This window comes from Arachis hypogaea, chromosome 12 (assembly GCF_003086295.3).
Source record: "Arachis hypogaea cultivar Tifrunner chromosome 12, arahy.Tifrunner.gnm2.J5K5, whole genome shotgun sequence".
NCBI lineage: Eukaryota > Viridiplantae > Streptophyta > Magnoliopsida > Fabales > Fabaceae > Arachis > Arachis hypogaea.
In genome coordinates, this window is record NC_092047.1 from 53,449,036 (window position 1) to 53,458,868 (window position 9,833).

At 38.8% G+C, this 9,833-nt stretch overlaps 1 long non-coding RNA gene across 1 annotated transcript; it reads left to right on the forward strand.

Annotated features, from left to right (window-relative positions):
• The first annotated feature begins 877 nt into the window (after positions 1-877).
• Positions 878-2,542, forward strand: LOC112729251 (uncharacterized). Its single transcript, XR_003166435.3, has 3 exons — positions 878-1,123; positions 1,879-1,967; positions 2,508-2,542. It is a non-coding gene; the product is annotated as an uncharacterized lncRNA (long non-coding RNA).
• The last annotated feature ends 7,291 nt before the right edge of the window (positions 2,543-9,833 follow it).

Genomic DNA, 9,833 nt, shown 5'->3' on the forward strand with positions numbered 1-9,833 from the left:
GACTTCATGGGGCCTTTCCCACCATCATACTGAAACACTTATATTCTGGTGGCAGTTGACTATGTATCCAAATGGGTAGAGGCCATTGCCACACCCACTAATGATACTAAGACAGTGCTGAAGTTCCTCCAGAAATATATCTTCAGCAGGTTTGGTGTCCCTAGAGCACTAATTAGTGATGGGGGTGATGACAAGTCATCTTAGCCTAATTTCACTAGCCTTTTTATTTTGTTTTCAATTGATTTTATGCACTTTCTTGAGCCATAAGTAAGCCAATTGGGTAGAATTTCATGTTTCCTTTGATTCAATCAACCATGGATAAATTAATGTAATTTCATGAGATTTTGTGCTATAACGATCATATATTATGAAAAAATAACAATCTCATGATTTTGAGCATTGCTTTGATGTCTTTGATTGATTGATGATAGGTGAAAAGAGCTTTGAAAAAGGTTAAAGAAAGAAGGAATGGCAAAGAGCAAGAGAGAACAAAAAGCTTGAGCCAAAGCTTGCCTCAAACTTTAGCTCAAACTTTTGGAGGAGCTTGACTACACCCTGGAGGGAGCAAAAGCTTACGCCAACGTTTGACCTCAAGCTTTTAGGCAAACATTGGCGCCCAAGGTTCTGAAAACCGGACCGGACCGGCCGGTTCGACCGGTTTAACCGCGAACCGGCGCTTCAAACGGTCCGGTCCTTATATGAAAACCGCTGGGAGAATAACCGGTCAAGAACCGGCGAACCGGTCAAAAACCGGCCGGTTGGACCGAACCGGTGACCGGCCGGTTACGCTAAAACGGCGTCGTTTAACGTTTTAGAAAAAATAAAAAAATACACCCGACCCGACCCGCCCGTGGAGCACCCCCCTTCCTTCCCCCGAGCCCCGACCCCATTCATTCATCAATCATCATCTGAATCATCAATGGAGGAGAACCCTAGCCGCGCTGCCTGAACCATAGCCCCCTGTCGCCACCCTTCGCGCCCGTGGTGTCGCCATCCTTCGCGCCCGTGGTGTCGCCATCCTCAGCTCCATCGTCTTCATCTTCTCAAGTCTCAACACCAGCACGCAGTAGCCTCTCATCGGCGGTCCTCAACAGTCAACACCGGTAGCCTCCATCGACCCCAGGTGAGTGACTCGTCCTCTGCTCATTTCTCTTTGTCCTTCGCCTCTGCTCATGTTCTTCCATGGATGTGAACTGTTCAATTTCTGTGCACTTAGACCTCGGCTTAATTTTCTGTGAACTGAATTGAACTTAGACCTCTGCTCATGTTCTGTTTCTCTTTGTCCTCAATGTGAACTGAACTTAGACCTAGGCTTAATTTTCTGTGAACTTCATTTGTGAATTTCAGTGCTCATCTATTTTTGTTTGGCTGTTTGTTGGTTAGCAATTAGCATAAGAAATATGAATATGATCAATTTCTGTTTGGCTGTTTCTTGGTTAGCAATTAGCATCAGAAATTAATAATCTGAAATGTACGTGGCTGTGTTTGGTCCTCTGCTCAATTTCTCCTTTATTTTTGCTTTCATGTTGCTTGTATGTAATGTACACAAAAAGGAAAAGTACTATAATGAAAATGGGCTAGGAAGAGTTGAAAGGATTTCTAAACCTTCCTTTCTGTATTTGCAGTGTGCTAAGTTGCTAATTACACACACTCCCCTTCTCTCAATGCTTTCATTTACTAAGCAAAATCTAAGCAAACCTTTCATGTAAAATGTTTATATATTGAAAATGCAAAATACTGGATATACGATACCTTCATTTTGTGAAGATAAATAAATGTATTATAAGTTTATAACTAGTGATATCCTTTTTAACAATCCTAATTTTGTTCCTTGATTTCTTGTGGGTCCTGTGCTGAACTGCTGACTGCCCTGACCAGCACTTCGAGCTGCTGTGCAGGCATATCGGCGTGAAGTGGAGTCACAATTTTACCGGTCATCTAAAAGACGAAGAGAGAGATTTGATCAGGTGTGTTTTTCCATTCTGAACTATGTTTCTGTCTCTGTAGTTGAGAAAATGGGATGAAAGGAGATTAGGATCTTACCTCATTTTTAGGTATATGTATATGCTGCTTTGACATTTTCCTTATCTTACCTCAATTTCTGTTTGCTGCTGAGCATAAGAAATAAAAAATCTGAATGTTAAGCTGGATGGTCTTCTAATTTTCTGTCAATTTCATTTGTGAACTGTTCAATGTAAGTGGCTGTGTTTGGTCCTCTGCTCAATTTCTGCTCTATTTTGCAGCTTAATTCCTCTTTGTTGCACAATTTCTATTTGTTGGTCAATTTGTGTTTGGTCAAAATCTGAATGTTAAGCTGGCTGGTCTTCTATTTTGCAGCTTAACTTCATTTGTGAACTGTTCAATTTCTGTGAACTTGCTTTGTGAACTTGCTCAGTGAACTGTTCAATTTCTGGAACTTCATCTGTGAACTGTTCAATTTCTGGGTATGTTCATTGTGTTGTGTTGTCTTGTGTTGTTTAATTTCATACATGTTTTACTAATTTCAGTTATCCAAGTGGCGGTGGTAGTAGTGGTCTTTATGCTGCATCTCTTTCTTCTACTGATCAGGGTGGGAATGAAGGTGAAGATCATCCCACCGAAGCAGATTTGCAACAAGTTCTTGTAGATTTTGATAATTGATAAATCATGATGTTGGGATTTAACATTTAGATATGCTTTTATTACTATTTAACTTTTGAGTTTGGATTTTGATAAGATCATATGTATTTGGTTGATGATATTTTATGTAGTGTTTTTAATTTCGAAGATATTTTAAGATTTGTATCAGACTATAATTATATTTTAGGATGTGTATTTATAATTTATTTATTATTTTACTCTAAAACGGTTTTTCCGGTTGGACCACCGGTTGAACCGGTTAGACCAATGAACCAGTGAACCAGTGACTAGAACGGTTTGATGACCGGTCCGGTTTTCTGAACCTTGTTGGCGCCACAACAAATACACCCTGGAGAGAGCAAAAGCTTGCGCCAACGTTTGACCTCAAGCTTTTAGGCAAACGTTGGCGCCACAACAAACACACCCTGGAGGGAGCAAAAGCTTGCGCCAATGTTTGACCTCAAGCTTTTAGGCAAACGTTGGCCAAGAGGCATGCTAGGGAGGATCCACGTTTGGCTCAAAGTTTGACCTCAAACTTTGGCTCAAACGTGGATGACAGCACGGGAGGTAAGCTGATATGAAAAGCTTGAGTCAAAGTTTGCCTCAAACTTTGACTCAAGCTTTAATTGTTCATGGCCCGGTTCACAAGTGGATTTCTCTCCAACTCCAAGAGTAATCAACAGAGGCTTTTGTCAACCCAATTCCATCAAGAGCAAGGGCCCAATTCAAGGCTTGAAGATCATTTGAAGAGAGTGTATAAATAGCTTAGAATTTAAGTTTTAAAGGAGCTTTTCCTTTTTAGTTTTTGCTGAGTGATTTTGGGGAGAGCTTTTGGTTAGGAGTTATTTTGAGATTCTGAGTCTTGGGGAAGGAGAATTGAATTCTCTTCCTCTTAGTTTTCTTATTTTCAGTTTCATTTACACTCGTCTTGAATCTTGGGTGTTAGAGAATTGAAGGAATTCTGTTTCAATCTCACCCTAAGATCTCTCTGTTTCATTTACTGCACTTTTTGAGAAATCTATATTTGCATTCCTTTCTTCTACTGCTTGATCTTTACTTTTCTTGCAATTGAATTCTGAATTTGGATCTAGGAAGGCATTGAGATCTAGACTTGGTTATCTAGTCTCTTGGGTCCTGAGATCTGGAGTTTTCATTTTAATTTCTCTGTTGAATGCGTCTCCAAGTTCATTTACATTTCCACTTGAGATCCGTTTCATTTTAATTCCTTTTCTACTTTTCTGTTTATCTCAATTTAATTTTCCTTGTCTAATTTCTGCAAATCCAATTCCCAATTCCTGTTATAATTCAAGCCATTTACATTTCTTGCACTTTAAGATTCTGCAATTTACATTTCTTGCGTTCTAAGTTTCTTCCATTTAATTTCTTGTTCTTTAAGATTCAGCACTTTTATTTTCTGTTCTCTTTACTTTACTGCAATTATCCCTCTCCCTTTAATTTTCATGTAGTTTAGTTTCAGTCCATTACAAATCACTCAACCAAATCTTGATTCGCTTGACTAAATCAACCTCTAAACTAAAATTGCTCAATCCTTCAATCCCTGTGGGATCGACCTCACTCACGTGAGTTATTATTACTTGATGCGACCCGGTACACTTGCCGGTTAGATTTGTGTGTTTGGAATTCGTTTTTCCAAAAATACACATCAAGTTTTTGGCACCGTTACCGGGGATTGAAATAGATTGACAATGATTAAGTAAAGTGGAGATCTAGATCAAGCACTTTTTCTTTTCTGTTTCTTTAACTTTTTACTAACCCACTAACTGTTTGAATTTTTGCTTAAGCTAACTAACATTTCACTTCAGCCATGGATTGAAGTGTTATTGTCTTTCTGGTGTGTGATTTTTATGCTTTGGTTGTATGTCAGGTACAAGGAGAATTACACCCACTTTTTGTGAACAAGACGAAAGAACCCTCAGAAGATTAAGAAGGGCTGAAAAAGAAAAAAACATTGTTGGAGAAGAGGAATCAGAAGAAGAGTTCCAGGATATGGAGGAACACCTAACAAATCCACCAAATGGAATTGAAGGAGCGGACAATAACAACAATAATCTACCACAGAGAAGAGTTTTGGCTTCCTACACGTGTGCAAATCCTAGACATTGTGGGAGTAGCATTCTGACCCCAAATATTAATGCAAATAACTTTGAACTAAAGCCACAACTCATCACCTTGGTTCAAAACAATTGTTCCTATAGAGGAGGGCCACTTAAAGACCTTAACCAACACTTGTCCACCTTCTTGAGGATTTGTGACACTGTCAAAACCAATGGTGTGCACCCTGACAGTTACAAGCTACTGCTATTTCCATTTTCTCTTAGAGACAAAGCCACTCAATGGTTGGAATCCTTCCCAAGAGACAGCATCAACAATTGGGATGATCTAGTAACAAAGTTCCTTGCCAAGTTCTACCCACCTCAAAGTGTTATTAGATTGAAGACTGAAGTGCAAACATTCACTCAAATGGATGCTGAACCCTTGTATGAGGCATGGGAACGATACAAAGCTCTAATCAGGAAGTGTCCACTAGGAATGTTTAGTGAGTGGGACAGATTGCAGAATTTCTATGAAGGCTTGACATTGAAATCTCAAGAGGCTTTGGATTATTCAGCAAGAGGCTCTCTACAACTAATGAAAACGGCAGAAGAAGCCCAAAATCTCATTGATATGGTGGCCAACAACCAGTATTTCTTTGCTCACCAAAGGCAACGCCAACCATCACAAAGGAAAGGAGTGATGGAGTTGGAAGGAGTAGATTCAATCCTGGCTCAAAATAAAATGATGCAACAGCAAATTCAACAACAATTTGAGCAAATGGCCAAAAGAATTGATGGCCTACAAGTAGCATCAGTGAGTGCCACAAGCCAACCAACAACCCTTGGGGGCAGAATGAGGAGAACCAAGAAGAACAACAATAAGAGCAAGTGCAGTATATGCACAACCAAGGATCAAATGAGGTGTACGGTGACACCTACAATCCATCCTGGAAGAACCACCCAAACCTCAGATGGGGGGATAATCACAACCAGAACCAACAACCATGGAAGAGGAACTCAAACCAAAACACTTCAAGAAACAACCAAAACCACAACCAGCAGCAAAATAACCAAAACCCTTACAGAAAACCCCAAAATAACTACCCCAACTCCAACCATTATCAATCCAATAACCAACCCACCAACCAAAATGCCTACCATGCACCATCCACATATCATAACCCACCACAAACATCACCAGAATCTCAAAGAATTACTAAACTGGCAACCTTAATAGACAAAATGTGGAAACACCAAGAAATAACAGCCAAGAACCAAGAAGCCTCCATAAAGAATATGGAGAGGCAAATTGGTCAGCTATCTAAACACCTTGCAACAGAGAGACCATCAAGTTCCCTACCAAGTGACACAGTTCCAAATCCTAAAAAAGAGTGCAAGGCGATACAGTTAAGAAGTGGGAGAACATTGATGAGCAACAATGACACCACAAAGAAGCAAGTGGAGAACAGCAAAAGGCCCATAGAGGAGGAAAAGCCAACACAGGCAGAGGAAGCCAATGATCAAGATGTGATGCCAAACAAGAGCACTGAGAAGTAAAGAAGGAAAGAAGACCAACCAACCACTTCAAAAAAGGGAGAAGAAGAAGTGATTCAGGGACAACAGCAAGTGGAAAAAAGTATTACACCTCCACTGCCATACCCTCAGAGGTTCAGCAAAGACACTAAGGACCAACACTTTCATAAGTTCCTTGAAACTTTCAAGAAGCTGGAAATCAATATTCCCTTAGCTAAAGCACTTGAACAAATGCCCCTGTATGCAAAGTTCTTAAAAGAACTTATCAACAAGAAGAGGAGTTGGCTTGAGAAGGAAACCATGTTGCTCACCGAGGAATGCAGTGTTGTGATTCAAAGGGGCATTCCACCAAAACTCAAGGATCCAGGAAGCTTTGTAGTCTCATGCACCATTGGCAGAATAGTTCTCAATAAAGCTCTCTGTGACCTTCGTGCCAGCATCAACTTAATGCCTCTTTCAATGATGAGAAAGCTTGCCATAGAAGAACTTCAACCCACCAGGATGTCATTGGTCATGGCTAATAGATCAATCAAAACACCCAATGGAATCGTGGAGAACCTATTGGTGAAGGTTGGGGAGTTTATTTTCCCAGCAGATTTTGTGATTTTGGATACCGAAGAGGAAGAAAACAATTCAATCATTTTGGGAAGGCCATTTCTAGCCACAGCAAGAGCCATCATTGATGTAGAAAAAGGAGAGATGATCTTCAGGGTCCACAATGAACAAATGGTCATAAACATTTTCAAGTCAATGCAACACATTCCTGAGCAAGAGGATTACATGAGAGTGGATATGATAGAGAGTTTAGTGGAAAAAATGTTGGAAGACAATCCTCAAGAGCAAGAAGGAAGTCAATAGACAACAGAAGAACAAGTAGCCGAGATTTCTATTGAACAAGATGAAAAGCAAGACAAGAAGGAAGAAGTACGAAAACAAGAACTGAAGCCATTACCCACTCATCTCAAATATACATTCCTTGGCACATCAGAGAGCTTCCCAGTGATCATTAATTCATCCCTGACAAAAAAAGAAGAAGGAGAACTTCTTGATGTACTCAAAGCTCACAAAGATACTTTGGGATGGACCATTGATGACATGAAGGGCATCAGCCCTGTAATGTGTATGCATAAGATCCTCTTGGAGGACAATTCCAAACCAGTGGTTCAACCTCAAAGAAGGCTAAATCCCACAATGAAGGAAGTTGTCCAGAAGGAAGTAATGAAGTTGTGGAATGCAGGGATAATCTTCCCAATATCTGACAGCTCATGGGTGAGCCCAGTTCAAGTTGTACCAAAGAAAGGAAGAATGACGGTCATCACTAATGAGAAGAATGAGTTGATCCCTACTAGAACAGTGACTGGGTGGAGGATGTGTATAGACTACAGAAGATTGAATGATGCCACAAGGAAAGACCATTTTCCTCTCCCATTTATTGATCAGATGCTGGAAAGATTGGCCAGTCATGCCTATTATTGCTTCTTGGACGGATATTCTGGGTACAATCAAATAGTGGTGGACCCCAAGGACCAAGAGAAGACTGCCTTCACATGTCCATTTGGAGTTTTTTCATACAGGAGGATGCCATTTGGGCTATGCAACGTGTAACAACCCTGATTTTTTAGTACATGAGATCTTTTCTGAAAGTACGGATTTCTCCGGAAGATCAGTAAAGGGAACACCTCTGCTATATCATCAAGCATCTCAATTCTCATTATCATTATGTCATCCTTAAGCTAGAACCTCCTTTGAGGCAAGCTCGATAATGCAATCGCGAAGAACCTAGTTTTTGAACCGTATCGGTTGGCAGTTTTGATTCTGATTTTCGTAAATAGTCTTTGTTTGACAAACCGGACTCGATTCATGAGAGGAAAGAGATAATAGTATAATATTATCATTATATTAGTATTAGAACATGCTAGAATAATATTATAAGGTTACCTGGTCTGTTTTTGTTAAAAACAGAAAATCGGTTTAACCGGGTTTACGGTTTACTGGTGCAGCTTAGCACCAGCACTCTCTGATGAATTTAGCAATGCTAAGGCCTCATTATACATGTTCTATTCTCATAATAAATATGTTACTAGTGTCATTTATGCTAGTAGCTCAGAAAATAATTTTTAGAGATGTTTTTACGAGTGTTCCGGTACACCTAGTTTTAGTAGTTGTACACCAGAGATATTTTAATATTATTTTAATCCACCTCCAAGCCAACCAATCACAACTCACCTCACACCCCCAAGACCTCCAAGGCTGTCTCATTTCATCATTTTGGCCGAAAATAACAAGAGAGAAAAGAGAGAAACTTTCATGAACACTTAATCTTCAAAGCTTGATTTCTTCTGAACTAAAACTCAAATCAAAACTCCGATTTCACCAAAATGATCCTCTCTTCTTCCTCTACATAAACATGTAACTTATCAAGGATGGAAATAAGTTGAGATGGCTGTCTCCCTCCCATTTCAATTCGGTTTTCAAGGAAAACCATGCAAAACATGTGTTTTCTTGATGTTCTTCCGTAGGAATCATGCTTAACATGACTTGAAGGCCAAGAAACGTGAATTTCCAGCAAGTCTAAGGTGAGATATCTCTTCCTAACATACTGAGTGAGATTTGGTCAGTTGAGAGTTTTTGGATTTAAAGTTGTTCTTGATGTGATTTAGGAGGAAAAAGTGCTTAAGGACCACCTGAAAGTTTAACCGAATTAGGAGCAGCAAAACCAGGTAGGGATTGACAAATTTAATCTTAATTGATTGTGTTTGAGTTGTGTGATTATGATATGGTTTGGCTGTGCTTGAAATTGATTCTTTGTATGAGTAATTCTTGTTGAAATTTTGGTGAAAATTTGATGAAATTTGATGAAATTCAAGCTATGAATGTGTGTTCTTGTGGCTGCTGGAAAACAAAACCCTAGAGCTTAAATTGAGGTTCAATTTGTGTTAAAATCATGTAGAAAATATGGGGTTTTAGTGGCTGGAAATTTATTTTGAATTATGGTAAAAATCGGTTGCTGAAAAGACTGAAAAATGGGTAAAAACAAAGAAAGAATCTGAAGAATTTACGAAGAACACGAAGAACACTTTGAGTGTGGTGAAGAACAATGAAGAACACCTTTTTGATCCATAAAAGGGCAAGGAAGTAAATATTTTGGTGTTTGGGGGTTATTTTGTAATTTCCAAAAGTTAGGGTGGTAAAAGTAGAAATATTAAAAGTTACGGGTGGTAAAAAGTGAATTTTAAAGGTTAAAGGTTAAAGTAAAGTTAATTTTCGAAAATTTAATAATAAAATAGTAAATAATAATAAAATATTAAATAATAATATTTAATTAAAAATAATATTTTAATAAAAATAATAAAATGATACGGAAAAGGCAGTTTTCTGTAAAAGCTTTAGAAAGACAACTTTAAGCGCAGAATCTCATAATTACCTTCATAAAACACTTAGGGAGTGGTAAGAACATATTAGTGAGGCAAAGATAAAAGAAAGATAAAAATTTGAAGAAAAGATAAAAACTAAAGAAAAGTCTGTAAGGTTTTAATAATAGAAAAACAGACAGAAATTAGTGAACGAACTAGGGCAACATAGTTAGTCCTTGAGTTGCGTCTAGGGTTAGGTATTATATGAAAAGTT